Source organism: Toxotes jaculatrix, chromosome 3, assembly GCF_017976425.1.
Source record: "Toxotes jaculatrix isolate fToxJac2 chromosome 3, fToxJac2.pri, whole genome shotgun sequence".
NCBI lineage: Eukaryota > Metazoa > Chordata > Actinopteri > Toxotidae > Toxotes > Toxotes jaculatrix.
Genome location: NC_054396.1, coordinates 29,993,642 through 30,021,631, shown reverse-complemented (window position 1 = coordinate 30,021,631; position 27,990 = coordinate 29,993,642). Strand labels below are relative to the sequence as shown.

Below are 27,990 nucleotides of genomic sequence, written 5' to 3'. Positions count from 1 at the left end.
CTCACAAACGGCTGAGCTGTGGCCATGAACACTGAAGTTTTGTAATGAAAGACTTGCCACACATCAAGTTTTCAGAACAGCCAGGCTTTTATGATTTGGACACGTGTTAGTTTATCCAGCTTTACTGGTAACCAAAAAAAATGGAATGAATTTTTGGTTCAGCATCTTTTTTCTCCTCCCACGACGTCTCGTCCAACCAGTCACAGCCTGGGTTGTAAACCGGCCTTTTTTTCTCTCTTCTTCTGTGTGTTGCTCATCTCGTAGGCACCCACCACCACCTCAGCTCCACCTTCCATCAGATGACTCAGGACTTCCCACAGTGGCCGGCTCAGACGCCCTTCTGCAGAGCTCTCTACCAGGATCTGCTCTGGCCTCGGACCACATGAGGTGAGACCGACTTTGCAGCAAAAAGCTCGATATATCAACCTTTTCTTCATGGGTGGTGAACTGCCTTCTTCTTGAATTATGAAGAGATTTTTCAGATAAATAATAATTTATTCAAAAGAACATGACAGAGTTTTTCATAGAACTCTCTCAGCTACAGACGTTTATACAGTTGGTCCCTTAATGTTCCTGTCACATAATCCCAGTGTCCCAGTGACCTTCTGTGGCTTCAGACGTTTGGGCTTTTTCTTTTAAAAACTGAGGATTAAATGGTCAGTTGTCCAATTTTTGCTCTTTCATTTGTGACATTTAACAATTTATTTTCAATTATCTGACTCAGGCCCAGAGTCATGGAACATATTTTTTGAAAATACCAACAGTTTTCAGGACGTGTTTCACTCCTCTGGTTCCCCTCAAATCCATATTCGTCTCTCCTATCTCTCCACTTCAGTTCAGTGGGCGCTTTAATGGCTCGACAGAGATTCTGAACATTGTCAAAGCTAACCACATTTCCTCCTTTCCTCTTTGCTTCAGGAACTATCCACTCTACGTGAACCTTTTTACTTGGCTCTGCTTTTCTTTTACCTTCTGTCTTTCTTGTATGATCACTGCCACAGAAACACAGTCGCTGTTGTTTGATCTAAGAAGACCTAACTACCAATTTAACCTAAATGAAGTGAAACAAATTTAATGAGCGGATTCAAGTTTCACATTTCTCTCTTTGGAAATTAGACATACATTACTTAAAAGTGACACCTACGCTCGTCTCGTACAAAAGATTTGATAGAACAAGGCTGAATCAAATTAAAGCACTTTTCCTGAAGACACTCAGCCACTTAAGTCTATATTTGACACCATGATAACATAACTGTACAGAGACAAAGAGAGAAATAGAAAATCCTGTCTCTCTCAGATCCATTGACCTACTTGTTGACACCTGAGTCGATGGAGGTAAAGCTTTTGGTTTGGTTCCTGGATCCTCTTCACAGGATGCTGAATGCTTGCTCGCCTACTCTCTGTAGAAGGGAGTTGCCAGTGTTGTCCCGTGAACCCGAGATCGGGCTTTCCCTCCACAGACACACCTCTGTACGGGTCAGCTGACATAGACATGAATAAGCTTCTAACTTTCTCTCTAACTGATGATCTTCCAGGTAAGTACACGTGGAATCAAAGCACAGACATCTAACTTCTGTGTCTGGAGGTTCTGTCCGACGACATGGGGTTATAAAAGCAGGATTTTAGCAGCAGCAGCTTGGAAATAATGTGACTGCTGGTTAACATGTAACTTAATGGGCCTGTCACTGATTCTGTCACTGTTTCACACTTGTTCCATTGTCTGACAGAGAAACTCGTAAATGAGAACAACTGTGAATCCAACTGAATTCAGTGACTGTATATGTGAGGACAGAGAGAAGGACAGGGGACGGTCCGGACGTGTTTTAGGTTCAGGCCTGGTCCTTTTCATTCACTGCTCATGACCGCGTTTGAGATGATGGACCAGCGAACTTCCAGCCAAAATTCTGTCTTTAATTCTGACTTCAGCTCAGCGAATGCAGTGAAACCAGTGTGAACGGCACCATGTGCTATGAGGAACAACAACACAACAACAACCCGTTTAAAAAAAAAAAAAAAAAACGCTTGGTCACAATTCTTGGCAAACCTGCCAAATGAAATGTCTGTGTTTCTCATGCTTGTGGTCACCAGTATGAGGCTACAGTTAACTCGAGTGGTGACCATGAATTTCTGTCCCTCATAAAGACCAGAAAGACCATTAAAAACATGAGGCTTTTACAGACAAAGAATGACCATGTGGATTTGTTGTTTTTGGTCACAGGAACAGTTGGAAAAGCAGCTCAGCTACTCTTGCCGTTGTGTTAAAGGGGATGTGGAGATACACTATATGGACAAAAGTATTTGGCCACACCTGTTAAATATTGAATTTAAGTGTTTCAATCAGACCTGTTGCCACCGGTGTATAAAATCAAACACTTAGCCATGCAGCCTCCATTTGCGATCCAAAATGGGTAAGTAAAAGTAATCATAGAGCAGAGACACCGGCTGCTCAGGCGCATGGCGCGTAAAAGGCGCCAACGCTCTGCTGATTCCATAGCTGAAGAGTTCCGAACTTCCACTGGCATTGATGTAAGATCAGAAACTGTGCAGCGGGAGCTTTGTGGAATGGGTTTCCACGGCCGAGCAACTGCATGCAAGCCTCACATCACCAAGTCCAATGCCGAGCGTCGGATGGAGTGGTGTAGAGCTCACTGACACTGGACTGTGGAGCAGTGGAAATGTGTTCTGTGGAGTGAGGAATCACACTTCTCTGTTTGGCAGTCAGATGGGCGACTCTAGGTTTGGCTGATGCCGGGAGAACGTTACCCGTGTTACCTGCCTGAAGTTTGGTGGAGGAGGGATAATGGTATGGGGCTGTTTTTCAGGGTTTGGTCTTGGCCCTGTATCTCCAGTGAAGGGCAATCTTAATGTTTCGACATACCAAGACATTTTGGACAAAGCTATGCTTCCAACATGGCAACAGTTTGGGGAAGGCCCCTTTCTATTCCAACATGACAAAGCGAGGAATATAAAGACGTGGTCTGATGAGTTCAGTTTGGAAGAACTTGAACTCAAGCTCTTCGAGCATCTTTAGGATGAACTGGAATGGAGATTGTGAGCCAGGCCTTCAGCATCAGTGCCTGACCTCATGCTCTACAGAATGAATGGACACTCATTCCCACAGAAATACTCCGGGATCTTGTGGAAAGCCTTCCAAGAAGAGTGGAAGCTGTTAAAGCTGGAAAAGGGGACCAACTCCATATTAAAGTATGTGTATTGTCATTACAGTCCCTGTTGGTGTAATGGCTAGTTGTCCGAATACTTTTGTCCGTATAGTGTATATTCCTATTTGAAAATAATGGCTAACAGATGAGCTGGATCAGTTATTTAATTTAAATGTATTCTTCATTAGTGTAGCTTCTCTGCTGAGCCTTATCAATCAGACTAATCAAATCTAACTTAGTCTGATTTTAGTTGTTGCACCAATGAGCTTCTAGTGTATGTCAGTATACTGCCACTTCACTGCAATGCACAGATATCGATAAAGTCTGCACGCTGATCATTCACACCCCAGATCAATGGCATCATCATAACTCCACGGGAGGAGGCCTTCAGTACATATATTGATTTATCTGCTGATGATTAGGGCGCGTGCGTTTACAGACACAATTAGGCCACGGCCCACACTGTGCTGGGGGGGGGGGGGGGGGGCACTGAGAGAGAAACAGAAAAAGATATGGTAGTATATAGTATATGATGTGGGAGACAACAGAGCAAATATAGTCACAGGGAGAGAGATGGAGGGAATGAAGAAAAGGGAGAAGGGGGGAGGCGGTTTGGGGGTGGAGTGATCCAGAGAATGCAAGGCACTGCCCCCTCTCCCTCCCTCCGCTCCTCCTCCGGGTGGAAATTCATCCTTCAGCCTCGGTAGCGGACATTTGTGTGGAGGACCTCGGCAGTGCGGGACGTGTTCAGTCGTGGAGGCTTGAGGTCCGACAGCAGCAACCTCCCCAGCCGTGTTCATGGGTGTAGCGGCCGCTCCGGTGGCTCCGTAGCCCTGCTTCAGCGACCAGCTCCTGAAGTACAGCAGCAGAGGAAACGATGTGATTTCTGTTTTTATTCTCAGCCCGAACCTCGTTTCTTTTCTTCGTTTTTTTAAAATACATTTTTTCTTACGTTGTAGGATTTTGTGGCCGCTGGGCGTTTAATTCCGGGCACTATTCCATACGGTGCTTTCGGTAACACTTTTTTTATTTTTTATTTTATTTTTTTTTTTACTGTGAATAAACTCAGACCTTCCGCTGAGACTACAAACTTTGGATCCCTGAAGACAGCCTGTCGCCAGTCCGGGGGGGAAGAGCAGCGAGGAGGGGAGATCTGACACCGAGCAGCGAGCCTATATTTGTCCGCTCGACTCTGGGAAGGAAGGAAGGAGAAGCAGGCTCCTGCCGCCACCTCCGCCACCAGCCTGAAGAGAAGCGAGCGGAGGATTTAGGCTGAATAACGGGGAGGGATATAAACCTGGAGGAGATTTGACGGTCAGTTCCTTTCCCAGTCACGGCTCAGTGTTGTCTGATTGCATTTGCTTGTGTGTGTCTCGGTTTGCCGAAGCCGCGGCGGTAAAGCGCCTGAATGTTGCCGCTCGGGTCGATGCGTTGCTGGAAAGAGAAAGTGCTCGTCGGACCGGGGCAGACATTCAAGGAGATACCGGCGCAGGGAACGCGGAGCCGCTCGGCACCGTGGCGCTCAGCTGTCCTGTGTGCTTCCTGTACGAATATTATTGTGCACACACGATTCGGTGCGTTTGATAAGAGATCCGGGGCCGCTCCGCGGGGCTTGTGTGCGCCGTGATTTGCAGCAGCAGCGGCGGCGGCAGCAGCGGCGGCGGCGGCAGCGGAGCTCTGTGGTCGAGGGTATTTTTAGGCAATCGCTGTGTTATTAGCTTCTTCTCTCTGCTACTTATCCCAGCTACCGCTTCCACCCGCCGCTCTCTGCCCTGCTCCCTCCTTCCTCGCCTCCTCTCCTTGTTTCCTCCCGTCTTCCCTACCCGCCTTCGGTGCCCGGCTTTTGGGGGGACAGCTGAAGCCCACCAGGCTCATTCCTCTGGCTTCAAACCCGAACAGGTGCGTGTTAAAGCCAGGCCAGGACAGGCTGTAGTCCAAGCGGCTGGGAGGGAGAAGGGCCTCTTTATAATCTGACTGTATCTCACAGGCTCGGACTCTGTCTCTGTCTCTGGTTTATTTTTGGCACCGTGTGGAGGGACAGTGTCCCCTAAGATGTGAGCAGTCCCTGTAACGTGCGGTCAGAGTGGAGCTGGTGTCTCCTCGGTCAGTGACTGACCTTATTGTTCTTCATACAGTTCCATCTCCTGTGTGTGGCTCGTGCTGTTGTGTGCGTGCGTGCGCGCGTTCCCGTGCGCCTGTGGGATTTGAAGTTGGCCACAGTGAGTCAGATGAGGGAAACGTGTCGGATGACACGGACGGGAACCATCATTATGAGCATTACAGGCCGGTAACGAGCGCCAAACTCCCGCCATGTTCCAGAGGACACGGTGCGCAGAGGCAGCGGCTCCGCTGTGGGTGAGGACCGCCAGCCCGGATCAGGCTTCCCTCTGTGGAGGTGAAGGCTGAGCGTACCGGGAGGATGTTTGCGCCCACCGCGTCGTGATTCCTCTCACGTAGGCTTTGCCATGGAGACGTTTGACAGCCTGCCGCGGTCTGGGTATGTCTCCTTTGACCAAGGGACAAGACAAAGCGGGAGAGGGGCTGCTGGGTGAGAAGGGGAGGATGAAGTCTCAGAGAAAAGTACCTGCAGAAAGCTGAATAAGGCTGGTTATTGAGCTGAGGAGTCGGTGAATAGGAAACCACTTCAGTTTCTATGGTGTGTGTGTGTGTGTGTGTGTGTGTGTGTGTGTGTGTGTGTGTGTGTGTGTGTGTGTGTGTGTGTGTGTGTGTGATGGGCCTCTCACTGTCTGCAGCAACATGAGGGACACTTATATTTTATGACTTGTCAATAATTCTATAGTGAGTTTGCAGCCTCAGGTAGAAGCTGAATGGGACTGGTAATGTCTTCTACCCATTATATTTTTACTGGGACCAGTATAGTTTTTTGTCTGGTTTGACGACAGAGGAGTTATAACCAGACCAAGGCCGTGGTAGCAGTTTGCTTTGTGCTTAGCTGCCTTCCTGACTGTGATTTGGACAGAGTGTGCAGCATGTTTGAAACGCAGCGTTTCCACTGGCATGTTGTAGCTGTGTCTCTTTTAATGGAATTTGATTGTCCAAAAAAACTTGGCCGCTCTATTATCCCACAGGCCCTAAATACATTAAAGGACTCGGCCTTTCAGTAATGGGCAATTTGGAGGGCTTTGAGTGGTCCCGTGGGGGCCATTACTCTCTGTCGGAAGCCTGTGGAGGAGGCTCAGAGGTCCACCTGTTTTCCTATTACCCCCAGTGGATGTACAATCAATACCTTCTCACTATATGACACTGGATTCTGTTTCATTCTATCCTACTCTATCCTACGTAGCCCGTAGTGACGTAAGTCAGACAGGCCTGCAGCTGAGTACACTTGCTCCTGTGTGTGTGTGTGTGTGTGTGTGTGTAAACAGGCGTCATGTTGATAGGACTGGTGTGTTTTGTAGACAAGCTGTCTTTAATCCTCAACACAGAGAACAGTGTTTGTTCCCCCCAGAGCAGCAGGAACAACCTCCATCACTGATGACGGTGGTGTGTGTGTGTGTGTGTGTGTGTGTGTGTGTGTGTGTGTCTGTGTGTGTGTGTGTGTTGATTGTTAATTTGAATATTCAGGTTTGGGCGTCCTGTGTGCACAGATGTGTCTTTGGTTTTTGAGCGAGGATGAGTTTGTTTATATGTGTGTGCTAACTGTTGGTGTGGGTCTGTGCTAAGCTCAACACCCCCCACCAACACCACACACACACACACACACGCAGCCTCAGTTTAGCAGATCATGGGCCGTCACTGTCGCCTTGTGCAGCACTCGGATGTGAAAGTGTGCGAGTATGAAGCTGAGTCTCGCTGGAAAAGGGAAAGCATGTTCAGTCGACTTTCCCCGGATTAAAAAACAGATTAGTGTCCCAGGCAGTTGCAGTAAATAACCTCACATCTTGTCTTTTTTTTGATGAGGAGCAGAGCACACACACACACAGCCTGCAGCACACACACACACAAACACACAGCAGAATCATCTGTCTGTGTATTTGCACTGTAGGAGAGCTGTAATAACAAAGAGGCGAGAAATAGTCGGTATGTTGTGCTCGCTCCTTTTGCATTGACAAGAGGTCCAGTTGTTCGTGAGTTTCCTGTGTGTGTGTGTGTGTGTGTGTGTGTGTGTGTGTGTGTGTGTGTGTGTGTGTGTGTGTGTGTGTGTGTGTGTGTGTGTGTGTGTGTGTGTGTGTGGAAGAGATCTCTGTGCTGAGCTTTCAGGGTTAAATAAACACTGTGCATCAGTGAGTGTGTGTGTTCATGTACCACAGAGTCAACAGCAGCGGCGCTGGCCTCTGAAAGGCTCCTCAGTCCTCAGTGAAAAGGTGTTCGTCTTGGCCTAAGAGGTTTAAATTACTTCTCGAAGGCAACTGAGCTGCCACTGCAGCCATCTTTTCAAGGTGATGATCAGCGTAATAGGTATTGAACAGTGTTGCACGAGATGTAGAAGCCACTTTGGATTTGGCCTGCTGTGTGGTGCAGGAGGAACACAAAGCCTGTGGCTCTGTCGTGTGGTTTTGAAAGGAAACCCTGGAACTGTGCTTTGGTTTTTGTCTTTTTTTTTCCCCCTCTTGAAGCTTACATAATCTTTAATGTGCTGAGTAACTTCTGACCTGAAATGGCCCAGAGAAGCCCAGTATGAACTTGTAGTTGAGTTTCGAAGCACTGCACGTTGTTTATGAAGACAACGTTCATTTCAGGAATTACACAGCTCCAGAAATAAACCTCGCGTGAGGAATGACAGTGTTTTAAACTCACATAATCTGCTAAATGCTCGGTAGCGTGGCCTTTAGCATGCCATTGAAAAATCCAAGTAGAATTTTTGAAACACTCCTGCCAATAACTGTGCTAACAAGGCTGCTTTTCTTTTCTCAGAGTTCACTTCTTGGAAATACATTTTTTAAAATCTGACAACAGCTTTGATTTTATCCCATTTCCATCTTGGCAAACAAGATTTTCATCAAAAGCCGAGGCAGATTGGAGTCAAACATACTCCCCAGACACACGCCTCCCCCTCCTCCCCCACCTCTCTCAGGGTGTTTCTTCTGACTACGTCTGAGCTACTTCCTATTTCAGAAATCAATATCATCCAAAATAGGATTGAGTTCTTCTGTTATGAAAAGCCCTGTGTATCCTCCAAATGATAAGTCTAATCTTTGGCTCCCTGCTTTTCAAACTTTAGGTACAAGTGGAAAGGAGGATTCTTCTTTCAGCCCAGAGATCAGGATCGCTTTTTTCTCTCCTATTTGGAAAGCTTTAGGAGGAAGCTAAAAAATGTGTGGTGGAATAAGCCTACTTTATCACAGTGGGAGATGAGATTTAGATCCTTTAGGCACCTTCTCTCTCTCTGCCTCTCCTCTTCCTCCCTCGGCCCTTCTGGGCTAAAATAGGGGATGAGGCATCTACAGAGCTTCTCTGCCCACAGTTGGCTACAATTCCGTCGCTGTGAGTCATGCTCTTGCCATGACTGAAACACCACTTGTCGATGCACATACGGCACATTTGTCAGAACTCGAAAATAAAACAGTCATAGGACGTTTAAAGAGCCTCAGAGGCTTTTCAGAGGTGTGAGCCTGGACCGTAGCTGCCGTTATTCCTAGTCTCGGATGCCAGGAGGGAAACAAAGCTCCGGGCTTTGGTTGATGACGTTGGCCCGCACATTCAGGGGGTCTTTGTGTGTAAACTGGGAGTGCATTTGGGACACAGAGCTAAAGTTGGTCTTTTTGCTGTTGTCATGGTTTCAGCGTGGTTTAAAATAGAGGCCAATAAAAACCTGTAACCAAACAGACAGTCTGCTGATTTGCTTTGCGTTGCTGTTTGCAGGGTTAATCCATAATGTAGCATATGTGACCTTCACACAGCTCACTGCCTGCTCACTGCCAGACCTTTAGGCTGTGCTGCTGTCTTCTGATTGCACTTCACAATAGTTAGTGCTGTGAGCTGTGCTTCTTTAGAATGCTTTTCCTCTGGGCTGCAGAGCTGAGTGCAGATCCTGTCCGTCTGTCAGAGCTTGTGTGGTTTTCCCTGCTCTGCTGAGGAGTCTCCAGCTGCTGTTTTCACTCACCTGTTGGGAGCTAGTCAGCGTCACCGAGAACGAGCGGCGCTGTGGGATCAACAGCATTTTAACTCACAGCCAACAGAAGTCACGAAAGCAGGTCAGAGGTGTGTTTCCACCGCGCTCCTGATGTGCAGGCAGCAGCTGATGTGTGTGCAGAATACTTCAGCCCGATCTCTACACAGGAAATTTGTCACAGTTAATTCCAGTCAGAGTGGGAAAATTTGCACGGTGTCAGTGTTTGTAAAAGTTCACAGCCCTCAGAGTTAATTTAACGTTTTTAGAGTTTTGAACACTCGCCTGGAGCCACATCAATCCTGTGAGCCAGCAAACAACACTCTAATCAACACCTGTCAATGTCAAATAATCGTCACTGGATCTGTCACTCTCACCAACTCTGGAAAATGTGCTGCGAGTTCAGAGCCGCTGAAAATCAGCCTGGACACAAGATGTTTCTCACAATCATCATAACACGGAAGATCATCAGTGATCATCAGTGATCATCAGTGATCAGTGAACTGATCCTGATGCTGTGCAGTGACAGAAGGCGTCACACAGGAGCTGTGATGGGCCGGAGAGCAGCAGCTTCCACAGGAAGCTCAGGGGTCTGTTCTTATGGGCATTAATCCTCCATTTTATTTGTAATTTTAAAGATGACTTTTCATTATTGATTAAATCGACCGGACAGTAAATACCTGTGCATCACGTTGTTTCATCAGCATGTCCTTAAATTTGGGAAGTCCCGTCCCACAGCGCCATGGTGTCGGTGCATCACAGCCACAGACGATGTCCAGCCACAGACGATGTCCAGCTTTGGACGGTGTGGGAAATAAATACCTATTTCTTTTTTCAGAGCTCAAGCTGTGAGCACAAGGGAGTGTGACAAACTTTTGCCATGTGTAAACGGCCGTGCATTAGTTTCCTGTGTAAATGCAGCTGACAAAGCTGCGTGCTGCTGCAGAGGGAGGCGGCGTGTCACGCTGGCTGAGCCGTTACGAGCGACCGGTGGAGCTCGCTGCTCGGGCCGGTGCGTCCCTGGTACAGAGGCCATTTTAGTGCTGGAGCTGAGCAGGGCGAGGGAGCTGGACTCAGCTCAGTGACGAACCTGTGCCTCTGCTCTCCACACACTCTGACAGGTTTTTGTTGCATTTGCCGTTGACACTGACACTTGTACTGTAGAAAATAGACCGGCTCCATATTTGTTGGCTGTATTTTAGGATTTTCATTACTTCCAACTTTGACATCTGTCAGATATTTTGACGCTGTTCCCTCTGCATGAGCTGAAATTTCTTTTAAACATAAAACTTTGTCCTTAAATTTCTGGCTACACAAGCTCGTCCAAGTTCCCAGAATTCCTGTTCCTACTTCTGTTTTCCCCTCGTTACTTAAAGCCTCCTCTGTAGTCCAGCGACAGCATTAAAGCTGTGTAAGAAGCAGACATCACAGTCTTTGTGTGTGTGTGTGTGTGTGTGTGTGTGTGTGTGTGGGTCTTCATGTCACGCCGCTGATTTGGGAGAGAGAAAACGGGGTGGCAGTGCAGTAATTAGTTCTGGGGCATTAACTGCTTATCAGTGGACAGTTTTATTAGCCCCCTTGTTTTGGCTGGTTAGCCTTCTGGACATGGAGCCAAATAGTGCTCCGAGTTGCCCGGTCAACCGTGGAGGAATTCACTGCAACGCCAGAACCCTTAATGCAGCGAGAAGACCTAGATGTGATTGGACTTCACTACGATGCAGCAGCCGCGTGCTGAGAAATGTTAAACGCTCACATTCTTTTTACCATGAAGACGTAGTTTTCTGATCCTAAACAGTGCTGTCAGAGTGTGTGTGTGTGTGTGTGTGTGTGTGTGTGTAATGAGACGGTGAAGTGTGTGTTGGTTCTACAGTGGGAAACCGATCAGAGATGGAGGAATTTCACCGCAGTGCCTCACGCGATGAGTCGATTCAGTGCTGAACATTTTATCATCACTGATGCATTTTAACACTTTTTTATAGTTTCTGTTTATATTTATGACAGAGTACCATGAAACAATAGTAACTCTACATATTCTTCATAGTGTTTTACACAGTGGAAGACAGGAGTGGTCTGCAGGAGGTGACGTGTCCACGCAGAGACCGTGGCTCGGTCCTGAAACTGCCAGTTGATGCTGTATGTTTGTTCTTTTTAAGCCCTGGAAACAGACGTGCATGTGGAGGCATGTTGCTTGGTCATCCACCAAAGGAATTCAGCTTCGCCACAACAGCCACAGAATGTCAAAGCATACCGGTGCAGTAACCATGGAGACCCGTCTGGTTTGCTGGCTGGGGGTGGTGGGGTCTTCGGCGAGCGTTTTCTAAGCAGTTATGTTCCAGAGGCGAGAGAAAAGTGCAAGGATTCACAAATATTTGCATAACGTTTGGTTTGAAGACGTGTTTGATCGTCAGACACGCTGAAATGAAATGCTGAGTGCGTGTTTCGGCTTATCTGCCTGAAAAAGAACGAAAAATCTGATGCAGACACACACACACACACACACACACACACACACACACACACACACACACACACACACACAGTGTTACTGCTTTTTAAACTACGCTGCCCAGTTTTCATTGAATCCAGTGAAAAGCTTGTACAGATCAAAGGTCAGTGATGAACAGCCTGAGGTGGAAAAAGGAAAAGTTTAGGTTCCCAAAAACTTTTGACCGGTGGTGTATTTTTAAAAATGAGTAACGGCAGAGTGACGCTGCAGAGAGCAACTCAAACTGAGAGCAAACTGCAGAGTTTTCACACATTCGTCACTATTTTAAAAGGACGCGGTCTCATCCGTCTCTGTCGACGTGTCTCTGTGTGTGTGTATGCATGTGTGTATTGTGTTGACTCAGGAAATCGTCCGTCCCGTCCACCTGGCTGGGAGCTTTTAAAGTGTTGGTGAAAGACAAATACAGAAGGCCAAGGAAATGAGAGCCGAGAGAGCCTGACATGTTAAATCTAACAGTCAAACATCACCAGGTCGACTTCACACCGACCCGCTCTGTGTGTGTGTGTGTGTGTGTGTGTGTGTGTGTGTGTGTGTGTGTGTGTGTGTGTGTGTGTGTGTGTGTGTGTGTGTGTGTGTGTGTGTGTCTCGGTGGGTGGGAACTAAGGTTAGATTGTCAATAGATGACATTGTTCCTGGCGTGGATTCAAACACACACAGGCAAAGCCACACACTCTCACAAGCAGGGGCATATACGTACATCAGGAGGTGTATGTTAACACACACACACACACACACACACACACACACACACACACACGAGTGAAGGCGTCAGGTTACACACATTCTGCAGGTTTGGACAAGTCGTCAGGTTTTACAGAGACACATTCCTCCAGCAGAGAGAAGAAAAAGACTCAGAGTTAAACAGTGAGTGACGTCAGGCCGCAGCCCACAGGTCACAGGTTCTCTCAGAAATCCCATCACACCGATGTTACTGTCAGTGACGACCAGGAAAACCAGTAAATGTTCCAGCCTGAGAAACTGGGAGAGAAGTTTGTTTAGAAATTGTTTTGTTTTCTGGTTTTCTTTGTGTTGTATGTCACTTTATTGTTATTTTCCTGCTCAGCAGAGGAAAACAAAGTGTTTACAGCTTTAATTAATGTTTATTTTAATTAAGCACAACTGTCAGTTAATTCTCCAACGATTCAGAGAATTGTAAAGTGAACAAACTGTGAAAAACATCGGTCATAAACCTGAGCTGACGTCACGTCTTTGACCAGCAGTGATAAAGAGAAGCAGACTCAGTCGGCCTATCAGAGGCAGACACCAGTGAATGTCAGCATTTTTTTTTCTGATTGATTTTGCTAACGATTAATCATTTATCACTAATATTGACGAGCTCAATCATTTTAGCACTTAAACAGTTTAAATCACTTTGGCACGTTTGGCCCTCGGGTCAAGTATTTATTGATTATTTAGCGATGTGATATTGTATCTGAGAAATCAGTGGAATTGGCTGACGACCGGGTTCGAAGCCTCGGCCTGTGTGACAGACGTCGCAGCAGACGAGGTCTGCGTGGAGGCGGAGATAAAAACTCAAACCTCCGTCCTCTCGGGTGAAGTGCGGCTTCGCAGAGCACAGTTGATGCACCAGGAAGTAAACACTCGGGGAAACGTGTCACAGGGCATGAATGCTCATCTTCAAGCCTATTTGCAGATTTGTGCTACGGATCAGGATGCCATGAGTCACCCATTCATCCAGTTATTCACCCACCCGTTTATCCCTCTATTCATCCACCCACCCATCCATCCACACACTCATCCACCCATCATGCCATGTATTCATCCCACCCATTCATCCGTCAATCTGTCTTTTCTGATGGGCAGTCATTCAAAGGGACGCGAGCTGTCGTCTGCCAGTGTGCTCTGATGATTCACGTCCTGCAGACGCCATAGCTGTGAGAGTGTGAGTGTGAGTGTGTGTGTGTGTGTGTGTGTGTGCGCACACTGTTTGTGTGGCTGTTTGGAGGTTCAGACCAGGTTTCAGGGTCCAGGTTAGAATCAGGTTTAGGTTTGGGAACTCATTCGCTCTGTGAGGGTCCTCACAACTGAAGTAAGACCAACACGTGTGTGTGTGCAGGCGGTGGAGACAGGAAGAATTTGGGAGTGACAGGAAGTAGTAATGGGATGTCTTGATTGATGGGACTGGAGACGGCAGAAATACACAGAGACGGGGAGAAAGCAGGGAGGTGGGTGAGATAGAGAGAAACGGGGTTAATAGAAAGTGAGGGAGTGAGAGTAACAGGGAAAGGAGGGGGAGGGGGGGGGGTGGAGCAGTTTACTGAACGTCCTTCAGGTGTTCACTCTGACCTCTGTTTGCTGCTCTGAACCTCGGCGGGTGGGGGAGGGGGGGTATTGTTTACATAGTCGCTGCTTCAAAGAGCATTACAGTTTAATAAGGCAATAATCTTCAAGGGCAAATGGACTGTGATGTGGAAGGAGCACACACCCAGATCCCTGCTGTTCACAGCACAGCAGCAGAACCTCAGAGGCCCCACGGAGCCTCGCGCCGCCGACTGAAGGGAACGGTTTGTTTAAAGCTGTTTATCACAAACTATCATCTCAAGTTTATTATTAGACAGCTTCAAAAATAACTCTCCAGAACGGTTCTCTCTTATCTCACGCTGCTACCTTCTCTGTAGCCGTTCACTCTGACTGCACACTTTTAGTTTTTTACTGGTCAGAAAGTCAGAGCTGTGGCTTTAACTGGTCCCAGTGATGATGAGACGTGAGAGAGCGAGCACAGTGTCATTTACTGATTTTAAACCGTTTTTCTGAGGATGTTTTTCAAACTTTCACTGATGCCAGCACGTTGTTTTGGTCAGTGCAGCTTTCAGTTATTCACATGTGACAGACAAAAGTTCTCGGAGAAGCATCAGAAGCCGTGTGTTTGATTCCCTGTACAGGAAATGTCCCGTTCACTGAGCGAGTGAGTTGATCTTTGACAGATTGTGTCTTTGTGCTGTTATATAAACTTGTATACATATACTTTATGAACGGTTGATGTGTATTTGTGTTTGCAAACTCACTTTCAGTCACTTCGAATTGAAGTGAAGAGGAGTGAGAACAGCGACTGTCCCTCTGTTTAAAGATGGACGCCTCAGCTCGGTGTCGTTACTCCGGGTCACGGCTGTGTGCTGTCTCATAAAACAGTTTTTACAGACCTAATTTATCTGCAGTTAAATCTCCTGTAAAGTTCACTTTTAGGATATTCAAAGTTACTGAAATGCAATTTAGCTTCAGTCCCTTTTAGTGTGAGAATTATGGGATGTGAGAAGTGGAGTCTTTCCAGCTCTGCTCTCTGTGAGGATGTTGAAGTCATCAGGGGTGTCAGGGAAATGGGATTTTCTCGACGACGGCCCGAGGGGTCTGCAGAGGTCTTTCGTGGGTGGCATGTGTTGGGGATTTTCTTACAGCTGCTTTGAAATGTTCACCAAAAGATGAAGATGAAATTTTCTTATGACGATTCGCCCTGAATTCCGTTATATTTGGTGAGTTCTCGCTTTGAGGATTTGAACATTTAGACGTTGACTATTTTCCTGCTTGTGACCCATTAAGTCAATTTCCAGCATCATTTCAGCAGCACCAGAAACAGTTCAAACGTCAATAAAACAAGAAACAGAAAAGAGAAAATACCAGAGGTAACCTCAGAGAAAACGTTTTCATAACCTCCAAAATGAGTTCTGCTTTTGCAACAAGGAAAATGAAAGAGCGAGAGAAGAAAGCAGGCTTTTCTGGAGCAGCCGAAGGCGCTCCGCCATCATCTGCTCTGTGTTTAAGTCCTGAGACATCAGGTGGATTCTCTTGAAGTTCACCTCAAACCAGGTGTTTAGCCTCCGCGGTGCTCGGCCTGTAATCAGCCGAACCCGGCTGGAATGATATGAATTCTGTTTGAACGTTCAGGAGCAGACTCAAACCCTCACAGCGTCATGCTAAAGTAAAGGAAGCCAAAAAACAAAACTCTGTTCTTTTCAGTGAGAACTGGGTGTGGAAGCCATTTTTAGTTACTGATGGATCCTTTGTTCTTTGTCTTACCAACCGAGCAGCGACTGATAAAGTTCTGTCAATATAAAAATGAAGCACAGATCAAAAATCTTTACTCACTGATGTTTGATTAATCCGTGGGCCTCCTGCACACAGTTCAATAATTAAAAGAAAATCTTTTGGAAAATCTGTAATTTTTCAATTTTAATTTTTAATTGAAAAGACAAAATGTATTTTCAGAGGAGAGAGAGAGAGAGAGAGAGAGAGAGAGAGAGAGAGTGAGAGAGAGAGAGTGAGAGGGAGGGAGGGAGGGAGGGAGGGAGGGAGAGAGGGAGGGTGAACTGCTCTCAGTACAGTTATTCATCCACAGCATCCTCATGCTTCCTTGTTATTCTGAGATGCTAACAGACTCACTAGCATAGCTAACACATTCATTGTTTGCTCTGCGCTATCGGAAGCTACAGGACTGCTCTTTAAAAGACTGTCACCTACTTACCCGAGAGAGGGGGGAGAGAGGAGGGAGAGAGGAGGGAGAGGGGGTGGCAGTGGAGGCAGAGAGAAAGTCATTAGGGCAGGGAGAGCAGAAAAGACAGAGCGAGCGAGCGAGCTATCGCACTGAGCAGCAGTTTGTTTGAAACTGTGTGGCTGCTGCCTACAGTCCCTCAAGACACCAGTCAGACTGTGTGTGTGTGTGTGTGTGTTTGTGTGTGTGTGAATGTACATATGTGTGCGTGTGTCAGTATGTGTGGGTCTGTGTGTCGCACTCTCTGCTTTACACCAAACTAAATACCATTGTTATCCTGAGGCCTGCAGGACGTCTCCTGATGCTCTGAATCCCTCAGCGTCTCTCTGCTGCACATTAAGCAGAGACACCAGCACCTCCCTCTCACTCCTTCGTCTCCTGGTTTCACTGTTTGACTCATCTTCGCTGCCTTTACAGACAGGACGCTCTGTTTCCACTTGTACTGTCCACTTATGTATCACTGGAACGAGCTCGGACCTGCGTTTGTTTTTATCTTGTTGCTTATCAGCCGACATGTGATCGGATAAAGATCAGTCTGCACTAATCTAATAGCTGCAGTATGAACATGATAAACCAACATGGAGAACACAGGTAGCTGCTAAACGCCAGCGTGTTCATAGTGTAACATCTTCCGTCTTCCTGTCCTTCTTACATCTCTCAAGCTGAGGTTGTTGATATGAACCAAAAACCAAAGTCTAGACACGGACACTGGAAACTTTCCTGCCTTTAGAGAAACTTTCTGTTTTTTTCTCAAGTGCATTGTCCCTATTTTCATCTTGTCAGAGTCCTTTTGCAGAATAATTTTCTCTTTTCATATAAACAGACATTTGTTTTGTCAGAGATGAACAAGCTGTGATATTACAACCAGCATGTAATTGTTCCTCCTCTAACCCTCATAACCGATGTTAATGACGTGCAGCTGTTGCCGTATCGTTACTGATGGTGTGTGTCTGTCACCAGCAAAGAAAGAGGCCAGACGAACGGCCACTAGCCCCATGGTTCCCTCTTGTATTTTCATTTGCAGCAGTTTAGAGGGGTTTCAGCTCTGATTGCTCGTGGCATTTGCCTAAATCCCTTCTCCGCGGAGCGTTAAGTAACATTTAGCACAGAGGTGAAAAATAAAATCTACTGATGAATATCATCTCAGTGAGGCTGCTGAACGTCGCTGTCTCGGTCTGTTTGACTGTGATGAATTTAGCAGATGGGGGGCATCTTAAGCCGGGGAAAAAAAAAATCCCAGCCGTGGTACCTTTAAAAACCCTGCCAGTGAGTTGGAGGTCACATTGCTCAGTCCGTAAGGCTATCAGCCGTGGCCTGCTATTATCATAGAGATAAAGAATGGAGCCTCGGTGCTGAGACATCTGCAGTGACCGTGGAGGGACTTAGAGGTGGAGGGACGGGGGGAGGAGGGGGGACTGGCTGGCTGGAGTGAATTATGTGCTTTATGGTTTAAAAAAAAAAAAAACTTGGTGGCTGACTCCTGGCAGAGAGAGTGAAATACTGTGGGAGTGACTTGCTGCCTGACTTGTCACTGACAGTACAACTGTCTGTTACTGAATGACTCAGTAACAGTGAACGTGTAACAGCCCGACAGGCGGCAGATGATGGGCTGACTGTGTGAGTGACGACTGGATAAATGAATAACTGTTGTTACTGAGCTGTTTGCTGGTATTTAAGATGGTGGCTGACTGATGGTGTGTTCTGACTGTCGCTGGTTGATTTAACCTGTTTCCACAGAGTTACAAAGTTTATATTAAAAAAAAAATCCTACTAAAAATCGTACTGTCTCCAGAACTTCACTGAGAATCCTGCTGTTTTTAAGTTTCCCTCAGTGTCACAGTGATGCAGTGGGAGGTGTGTGTTCACCCATGGCTTCACCGCAGACAGGAGCTGATCACAGCTGATTCGGCTGCTGTTAATGGGACAGTCTGACTGAATGAAAACAGATATTAGCTGAATAAACAGTTGTAGCCCACAGTTAACTCACATCATGTAAACTCACTGTTTACATCCCCAGAGCTGTAAACAGCAGCAGCTCCTCAGGCACAAAGTTCAGAGTGAGACAGAGAATCACCGTACGAGTGTCACACTCCATCGGTACGGATATTTTTCTTGTGTCTGTGTTTTTGGACGGTGCTGAGGCTCAGACTGACTCACCAGCATGGCTCGTACAGTCTCTGCTCCCTCCGTTTATCATAAACTGATTACAGTTACCATGTGTTGAAAACCAGGGAACAAACAAACAAACAAAAAATTTAAACAAATTCAAATGGCATAAAACGTGAACAGTAAAAATCCACGTGCACGACCGGCTGGTACATGCTGTTACTGTGGAAATGAGTGTGCAGGTACGGTGGAAGCTGCCTGACGGTGTCTGTTCCTCCCCGACTGGTTGGTTTGCTGCCTGGTTGTGTATTTATAACTCAGCGGTGTAAGCCAGATAGGACAGACACGGAGATGAGAATTGATGACCTGCATCACCAGGGGATGGAAGGCGATGGCTATCACTGCAAACTCATCACACACACACACAGGGACACGATTTCATAGACCTACACAGACACACACACTGATGCATGTATCCAGGCAAACACATAATGTGAAGGGACACGCAGCAAACAAGAAACACAACAACATACCTGTACATGCATCCACACATGAGCCGCAGCTGCTGGTTCCTGCAGCATCCGGGTCAGTGCAGACGTGAGCCGTGTTATCAGACGTGTACCTGCACACGGCTGACCCAGATTAGTCCTGTTTATCTCAGAGGAAGAGACAGAGATGTGTTTACATTATGGAGTGAAATAGAACCTGCCGAGGCCGACAGGGAGCTAAATCAGACTCAGAGCACCTGAGGGATCATGGGAGAGATTCCAGCTGTCGTTTAGGGGTTTGTGACCCCAGAATATATTTGCAGTCCCTTTTTTTTGTGCCCAAAAAGAAGAAGATCAGATGTGTTTAACTGTTTGTGTTAACTGTGCAGAACTTTGGGTGGACGGCTTCAGATACATCAGCTCACTCCTGGAATCAACAGTTATATTTTCATCATTTCCGTTTGGAAAGGCCGGTTGTGTTGTGTCTTGTTTGTGTTTTGAATGATTTCATTGACTTGTGCAGAGCAGATGAGGCCTCATCATAAACACAGTGAATCGGTTCTTCTCTTAGTTTTTCGCTCCAGCCTCATCCTGCAGTTTCCGCCTGTGAAGTGAGAGTCCACAGCTGTTCCTGAGAAATGTGTCAAACATGACGCAGCCTTTAAAATCAATGGCAGATCCATTTTAGGAGGGAGCTCCATGCTTTTCTTCCACAGCAGCAGAAGATGAATATGTAGCTCGGTGTCATAACCGTTTAATCTAAAATCAGACACCTCTCCCCGTTTGTAAACACCCACTCTGACACCTACTCTCATGAAATGATTCAGAATACAAAAATAAAGTGTGCCAGCTCACTCATCTGACATAAATAGCTGCGTGTTTGAAATGATGAGTGAAGGTCAGACAGTGAAGCGTTTTTTAAATGACGCCCGTACGAATTATAAACAGCGAAGAGTTTTACTTCACCATCACTTACTGTGACCTCCAACTGTGTTTAAGTCAGAGTCTAAAAATAGTCACTCTTAGGTTATTTACCCCCATCAGAGCTGTCGGGGGGGGGGGCAGGGCACCTGGGAGGGAAAGTTCATGGATTGAAGCGCACCCTCAGATTAAAGGGCACAGATTAGCAGGTCTGCAGGGCTGTGTGTGTGTGTGTGTGTGTGTGTGTTGGTGCATATAGAAGGTCTCGTGTTGCCCGGCTGTCATTTTCTGTCACAGTAACAACTGTCCCCAGCTGTCTGTCCAACACACACACAGACACGTGACCAGCTGCCCCCAGCTGTCAGTGTATCTCAAGTCTTAGCTGGTGGTCCCAGTAGGACGAGGGACACACACACACACACACACACACACACTATATCACAGTGACACATCCTTGTGTTTTGCACTTTGCTACTTCCACATGAGAAACATACTAAATAGTTAACAAGACGCACACACACACACAGAAAACACAACTTCAGCAGTCTGATTGGAGTGAGATGTAATTGCTCCTGCTACCTACACATTCTGTAAGAACACCTGAGTCTCCTCCTCCCTCTGTTTTCTCTCTCTCTCTCTCTGACTGTTAATTCTTTCATGTTTCATTTTTGCAGCGGTTGCACTGTTATAATTATCCAACTGAGACGTGCAAAGCATCGCAACACTTTCCCCTTATGAGCTGTTAGCCTTCACACACACGTACACACACACACACACACACACACGTGTACGTCCTCACACACACTCTGTCTCTCTCTGTCTCTCTGAAAAGTCTATGAGCTTTATAAGCGAGCGGCTGAAAGCGCTGATGCTTCGTCGTTCCAAAACACAACTCTAATCAAAGTGGACGTGTGTTTGGCTGTGTTCGCAAAAAGAACCGCAATTCCCATGATCCTTCCCCGCTGCTTTCATTTTTTTTTTTTTTTTTTTGCCTCGCCTCAAATTAAGTCCTCATTTCGAGGAACTTAAAGCACACTGAGCCCTGCGGGGCACAAACAGGCTTTGTAAAGGCAGTGCACCGACAGGACGAGCACACACTTCAGCGCTACAGGAAACTGAAACCTACACATCGATAGGAACAACATTTTCAAACAGCAGGATGCTGATCTGTTTCCTTCATCTCAACAAAGTGATTAGTTGCCACGCCGACGAGCTGCTGGATGATGCTTTTGTGGTCAGGCGGTCCTGCTTCTCGATCAAAGGATCATTTGATAGATACGGATCTTGTTTTTGGAGATAATAAATGGCGTCCCAGTCGCTGCAGGTCGTCTGTGTAACTCTAGAATGCAAATCTTCCCCGTCTTGTTTTTGGAAACGCTGGGAGGTCCGGAAAAGCCACCCCACCTACAGCATGTCAGGTCACAGGTTCCCTGTTGTGTCTTTGTACATGTGGAGTTCAAAACGGTCGCCACGCCTGAGCGAGGGGCCTTTCATCACTTTCCCCAGATGAACTTTTCATGCAATTTTGAAGTTTTTGTTCCCGTTTTTAACTTATCTATTTGCATACGTGCAGCAGAGCTGATAACACAAACACAACGCTTTCTTCTCTGTTTTCATTCATTCCTTTGTGAATAGCAGGTCGGCATTCCACTAAAACACATGAATGGCACGTTCATCTTGTGTCGCCGCTCCTCATTTTCAGGCTCAGGTTTCTTATACATATGCATAAACATCTGTGCCTCACATCGCCCAGCCTGATTGGACATCTGCATGTCCCAAAATGGCTGCTACACCCTGATGTGCAGTCTGAGCTTCAAGATAGATCATATTTACATCTGAGCCCCAAACGGCCGCCCCACCCAGGAGTCTGGTGGGAGGTGATGCTGCTGTTTTCTTGTCCTTCTGTCGTGTTTTTCCGCTCCACAGCTTTCCCAGAATTCCCTGTGTTTTATGAGGCAGGTTCACATCTGCTTCCAACTGTCTGTCGCACGCAGATTTTAGCCGCTCCGGTATCAAAGCTGGTGCGACCGAGGAGTGGCCGGAGCTTTCTGCTGGGAGCTGTTATTCCTCTCAGCTGGATCTGTAGTTGTTGTTCTCATCATTTCTCAGAATTCTGTTTTTGTTTTGTTTTTTTCATCCATGTTTGTTGTTCTCCTGACGCCCACTGCTCTGCTCTTTTGTTCCGCTCTCACCTCCTCTGTGCACCGTTTGTGTCCTGAGTCAACATTTTAATTAATCTGTTTATTTTTTTTGTAGACTGAGTGATTTGTAATTTATTCCGGAGGATCTGTTTTACAGCTCGGAAAGTTGGAGAGAAAATGAAATTACCATGTAATTATCATTTCATTAGTATTTTTCTCATCTGTATCTTTTTTTTTCTCCTCCCTCCTTTCACTCTCCCAGTCGTCTCCTCTCCTTTCCCCTCGCCCCTCGTTTCCTCTCCTCGTTTCCTCTCCTCTGCTCTTGATAATTCCTCGGGTTGCTGGGAGTGTTTTCAGGCTGAGCTGGTTCACTGTTGGCATGACACACAGGCCTTCTCCTCGCTGCCTTATGTTCACACATATGGCCCATCCTCGCCCTGGTAGCAGCTGACAGTGTCGCAGCCGCAGACTGGATGCTGGATTTGCATTATGATTGATTGCGTTCCTGGGACTGCATTGTATTATACTGTAGCTGGATCGGCTCGTTCCAAATCCAGCCAAGCTAATTACAGACGTAATTATGAGTGGGACTACAGATGAATCTGAGTCCGTCTCCGGTAGGTTTGTGTCGGAGGTGACTGGAGTCGACACAGATCGCTCCGTCACCGTCACAGTTTAGTTCCTGATGCTGTGGTTTTGAAATTCATCCATAAGTTTTCAGTAATGAGGAGTAAATCCTCACACGGACACACACCCTCTCTCCCACTCACTGTGAAACAACAATGCTGACTTCTCCTCACACCACAAGAACAGACTCAGCTCCTGTTTACACTTTGCAAACCACATACGAGTCTAATCTGTGCTCAATGTCTCAGTCTGAAGGTCAGATACAACCTGTGGTGTGTCACAGTGAGGAAGCCCAGCCACTGCTGTGTGTGTGTGTGTCTGTGTGTGTCTCTCTGTGTGTGTGTGTGTGTGTGTGTGTGTCTCTGTGTGTGTGTCTGTGTGTGTGTGTGTGTGTGTGTGTGTGTGTGTGTGTGTGTGTGTGTGTGTGTGTCTGTGTCTGTGTGTGTGTCTCTCTGTGTGTGTGTGTGTGTGTCTCTGTGTGTCTGTGTGTGTCTCTGTGTGTGTGTGTGTAACAGCAGTAATATTTGTGTCCTGTGTGGCGTCAGTGTCACCTGTCAGTCTGGAAGCTTCCTCAGGAATGTGACTGTTTTAGAAACTCTCTCTCTCTCTGCCTTCCTTCAGTTTCTCAGGCGTCTCTCGTCCTGTCTGAGCCAGTAATGGAGGCAGAAGCTGTGACTCTGGAAGACTGAGAGGGGACAGAGCAGGGAGGGGACAGAGGAGTGAGGGGACAGAGCAGGGAGGGGACAGAGCAGGGAGGGGACAGAGCAGGGAGGGGACAGAGCAGGGAGGGGACAGAGCAGGGAGGGGACAGAGCAGGGAGGGGACAGAGCAGAGAGGGGACAGAGGAAGAAAGTGGAGTGAAAACGAGACTGAAGGAGGGACTAACAGAACTTTAAAGTGCTACTGAAGTGCTCTGTAAATGTTTTGTCCTTGGTAAGATGTCTATCTCTCTGATTGGCTGCCATCGGGGGATTTTAATTGGCCGCTGAGTGGGTTCCTGTGTCCTTATTGGCTGCTGAGGGGAATTCCAGAGAAGTAATTTCCTCAGAGTTTTAAACAGGCGCTGTCTCTCTGTGCTGTTTATGTATCTGTGTACAGACACTGTGGCTGTGAGGAGCTGTGGAGCTTTATGATTATGCTGCTGTGTATTTGTCAAACATCCAGATATGTGGAGGCTGAAGGGGCAGAGGGTTAACAAGATGCACACAGATCAGATCCCTGGTCAGGTGACAGGATGAATGATGCAGCTATCCCTCACATTCTGGCTCCAGGTTGAACCCTTGTTGTCTGGTGTCACTCAGAGACAGAAGCACAGATTGTCCCTGACGGATGGAAAGGGTGTGGTATCACCATCGACAATTAGCCAGACACTCTGCAGGCTGTAAGTGTTATCGGGTAACGAGGCGTAAAACACACCTCAGCTATCTTTGGACACACAGTGGCTTGAGGATGAAAGATGCACAGCGCTCACCCTGTTATTAACACAAACCAGGAAATGCATCTGCACTTTGCTAACTGTGGACGTCAGCGAGCAGTTTTCATGCTGTGTCCTGTAACCGAGAACAAACGATCGTCTCTCAGATCTCCTGTTCCTTCTCTCCTTTTAGCCCCGTGTCTCATCCCCAAATCCCCAGCCCCTTCTCTCGTACCCCTCTGCCTCCATCGTGCCTCCTCTGCCCTCTCCCCCATTTCCTCGTCCAAGTCCATTCAATACCCTGCAGAGGAAGAGCAGCAGTAAAAGCGTGCCAGTGTCCGGTTAACTGTTTATTTATAAAGATGTCCTCGCAACCTGATCGTGGGGATGGGTGTGGGGGAGCTGGTGTCATGTCTGGATATTTATTTTTATCTGTGAGCAGCAGCTCGTGTTCAGGACGTCAGTGTGGGTGAAGATACGCCGTATTCTGCATGTCTGACTGTGTGTGAGCTCTGTTACACCTCAGGCTGGTTCAAACAACTCAGCAAAGGAAATGGCTGAAAACCCTAACGACTGAGTTTTGTACCAGTAGTTCCCAACCAACCGTTTGACCTTTGACCCCCTGATAACAAAACCATGTCCAATTTTAACCCACAATAAAACCACAGGTTGTGTTTCTGGGTTGTTTGCATTTCAGTTAATCAGATTCTTCCTCCTCAGTTTTATCTGAGAGGTTTGAAAAAGCCTGAAGAAGCAAACGTACACATTTACAAGACAAAGCAAAGATTAAAGAAAGGGGTTTTTTTTTTTCTGTTAATCGTGTTGTGAGCCGCAGGACGGGAACCACTCGTGTTTACATCATGAAGCTAAGACAAACTAAATAATTGAAGCACATATAAAAATATCATGAAACTTCTTTGGATAATTGTCTAAGAATCCAACATGGAAGATGTATTTTATTTTATTTTCGACTCCATCGCCGTCACTCTGACATTCCCTGTGTGCCTCACCGGTCCGCTGTCTTTACACTTCCATTGCTTTCGGGTTGATTTGTGCTGCATTGCCTGAGTTCTGTGAGCAGAACAGCTGCTCTGCTTTCAGAGAAAATAAATTAACCTCTGGGATTTTTTTCTTCTTTAGAAAGAAAATCATCGTTTTACATAAAAACACAGGAGGAAACAAGACTTTAGCCTGGTATTAACTTTGAAATTAATAAAACTATTCTGCCATAGTCTCAGGGAGAAACCTGATTTTACATTCAACTACGTTCGAGCCCTGAAGTGAACACAGTACCTTTGTATTCAGTCACAGGTCACAGTGAAACTAAGCTCTTTATTTCCTCTCCGTCTCCAGAGTCTTTGTTTTTTTTGTACAGTACTTTGGTTCATGTCAACACTCAACATAAATGTCATGCTAAGATTTTAGTGGCTTTTAATTTCCTTGCCCATCCTTCCGCCCATGCAGCCCAAACATGATCAACATGTGGGAAAGTCTTCCGGTCCGTCCGTCCTCGAGTCCCATAAATCTCAGCACTCACTGGTTCAGTAATTGCAGGGCAGCGAGAGGCTCTGAAAGACCCTGACCAATAGGAAGAGGCTCTCAGAGACATCGTTAAGTGCCTGTTCGGAACTAAGGTGTCGCCATGGCGCCCGGTGAACTGAGTTCAGCCGACACACACCCACAAACACACACAACCCAAGTTTCCCTGCAGCTGGCCCCAGCTTCCTCAGGCCAAATGTTAATGTGTTATCCATGGGCCATGTTAGTGGACACACACACACACACACACTCTGAACTCTTTGCTGTGACCTGTCATGTCGAGCGTGTGTAACCGCACCGTTTAATGTTAGCTCTTTGATGTTTTCCACCAATCAGGAGACATGGCGAGGCGAGTGGAGCCCCGGGTTTTGTCTGTCCGACATTCGGCCTCACCCTCGTCCTGTTTCTGTCTGACTCACAGAGACAGAGAACTGTCAGTATTCCTTGTCTTGTCTCTGTCTGGCAGTGTCTCTGCAGTGTGTCTCTCTCCAGTGATCTCCTCACCCTCTCTTTCTTTCTACCTATCCTAAATGTCCTTGTCCTCCTCCCTCAACAATCGCTCCATCTGTGTCAGAGTGATCAATGCGGCGAGGCGGGTGGAGAGCGTTTGGGGGCGGCGTTGTAGGTGTCAAGGTAATGACAGCTTTCTGTCCCACTCTCTCCCAGCCTCTCTTTACTTCTCCGCCTGTGTGCGCCCCTCATTCTCCGTGGTGACAGTGCTTCTTTATCCGACAGCACAGACAGCTCAGAGGGCCCTTTCATAGCCACACTCCTCCACCATCGTCAGCTCTATTGTCACGCGATGAATAGACAGGCTCTGTTTTTGATAGGTGAGTGAGTGTGAGGAGGAAAGAAAAAAAATGGCCTTGAAGGTTTTGGAGATTGGAGAAGGAAGGTGTGATGCAGAGGACGGGGAGAGGCAAGAAAATGTTTTGGAAAAAGAAATCTGTGCAGGGCAGAGAAGACAAAAAGAAAAGCTGGAAAACATCCTGAGACCAAGAGAGACAGAGAAAAGCAATGAAAGAATGAGTGAAGGCTTTAAAAAGACAGAGAAACAGATGACAGGCTGGAGAACGGTGGAAAAGCAATAAGGGGAAAGGGGAAATAAGCTGGATGTTGCCCCTGGCGATGCAGTTGAAGGTAACCGACATGAAAGCAATGGAGTTTATCCCTGGCAGCCATCTTGGACTACTTTGGAGGGGGCTCGGTAAAAGTTTAACGCTGAAAATAATGTGCAGGAAAAAATTCCAAGGTGGCACCAACGGAAAGTAAAATTCAAAGACTTTCACAAAGCTGAAAAACTAAAGTTGTAGAGAAAGGAAAGAAGATTATTTTGCTCTGAAGTTGACTTTGGATAAAAGCTTTAGCAGCAGGGAAACCGCCCAGCGGTGATCGTGATTAAAAACAAAGTTTGGTCCAAAGGTGAAGCGCAGAAAGGGCGAGGGAGCAAAGAGAAGTTGGTCAAAAGCTTCCTGGGAGGCCGTGTGTTGTCGTAGCCGGGGAATTCCTGCGATGGTTTCACCTTCTCCAGCGGGCGTCTGCTACGGGGCAAAATGGAGTCACAGTGGGGGTCTCCCCCCTTTCTCTTTCTGTGTCTCTCGCTCTCTGTAACGAAAGCCCTCAGGGGAAATCATTTGTGTTGTGACACACACACACACACACACACACACACACACACACACACTTGCACAGGAGGGGATCCTTTCCTTTCCTCCATGAAAGAGCTGAATGAATAACAAACCCCTGAGTTCAGCCCTCAACACTCACAATGGACACAAACACACAAGGTACCCTGCACATCAGCACATGCTCTCTCTCTCTCCCTTTCTCTCTCTCTCTCTCTCTCTCTCTCTCTCTCCCTCTCTCTCTCTCTCTCTCTCTCTCTCTCCCTCTCTCTCTCTCTCTCTCTATCTTCACCCTCCCCCCACTCACACCTACACACACACACACACACACTGAGTTTGACCCCTCTCACAATAGTGAAGGCATGCATTCATTAGCGGTTCCAAGAAAGCTTTGACTGGTTGGGCATTGTTGGATAATCCAAGGTCCCACCGTATATCACCTTCACTCTCCCCCCTCCATCCATCCATCCATCCATCTCATTCTCTCTCTCCATCTCTTCTCTTTCACTCTCTGTCTTTTCCCTCTCTCTGGTCTGATGGGAGAGAGAGGGTGAAAGTGAGAGAGAGCCAGAATTGTTGTAAGAACTAATCAGATTACTCCACAGCATTGATAATATTACCCCCCCCCCCCCCACTCCCCCATGATGGATTTCTATCGACAATGAGATTTGTGAGGCACGAATCAGTTTACGGGGCTGAACTTATCAAGAGGATTGACTTGTGATTCAGTGTGAGACGCTTTGAGTTGAGGTGTGTGTGTGTGTGTGTGCGTGTGTGTGTGTGTGTGTGTGTGTGTGTGTGTGTGGGTGTGTGGGTGTGTGTGTGAGAGACGAGACTGAGGATCCAGCAGTGAGAAGCTGGATGGTTCCCGTGCTCCTCTAACCATGC

At 46.9% G+C, this 27,990-nt stretch overlaps 1 protein-coding gene across 1 annotated transcript in view; it reads left to right on the top strand.

Annotated features, from left to right (window-relative positions):
• The first annotated feature begins 3,887 nt into the window (after positions 1 to 3,887).
• The window catches only part of dag1 (dystroglycan 1), a 42,580-nt gene continuing 18,477 nt past the window's right edge, over positions 3,888 to 27,990 (top strand). Inside the window, exon 1 of the mRNA XM_041033865.1 lies at positions 3,888 to 4,475. The gene's annotated coding sequence lies outside the window, so the exon portion shown is untranslated. The remainder of the gene's footprint in view (positions 4,476 to 27,990) is intronic.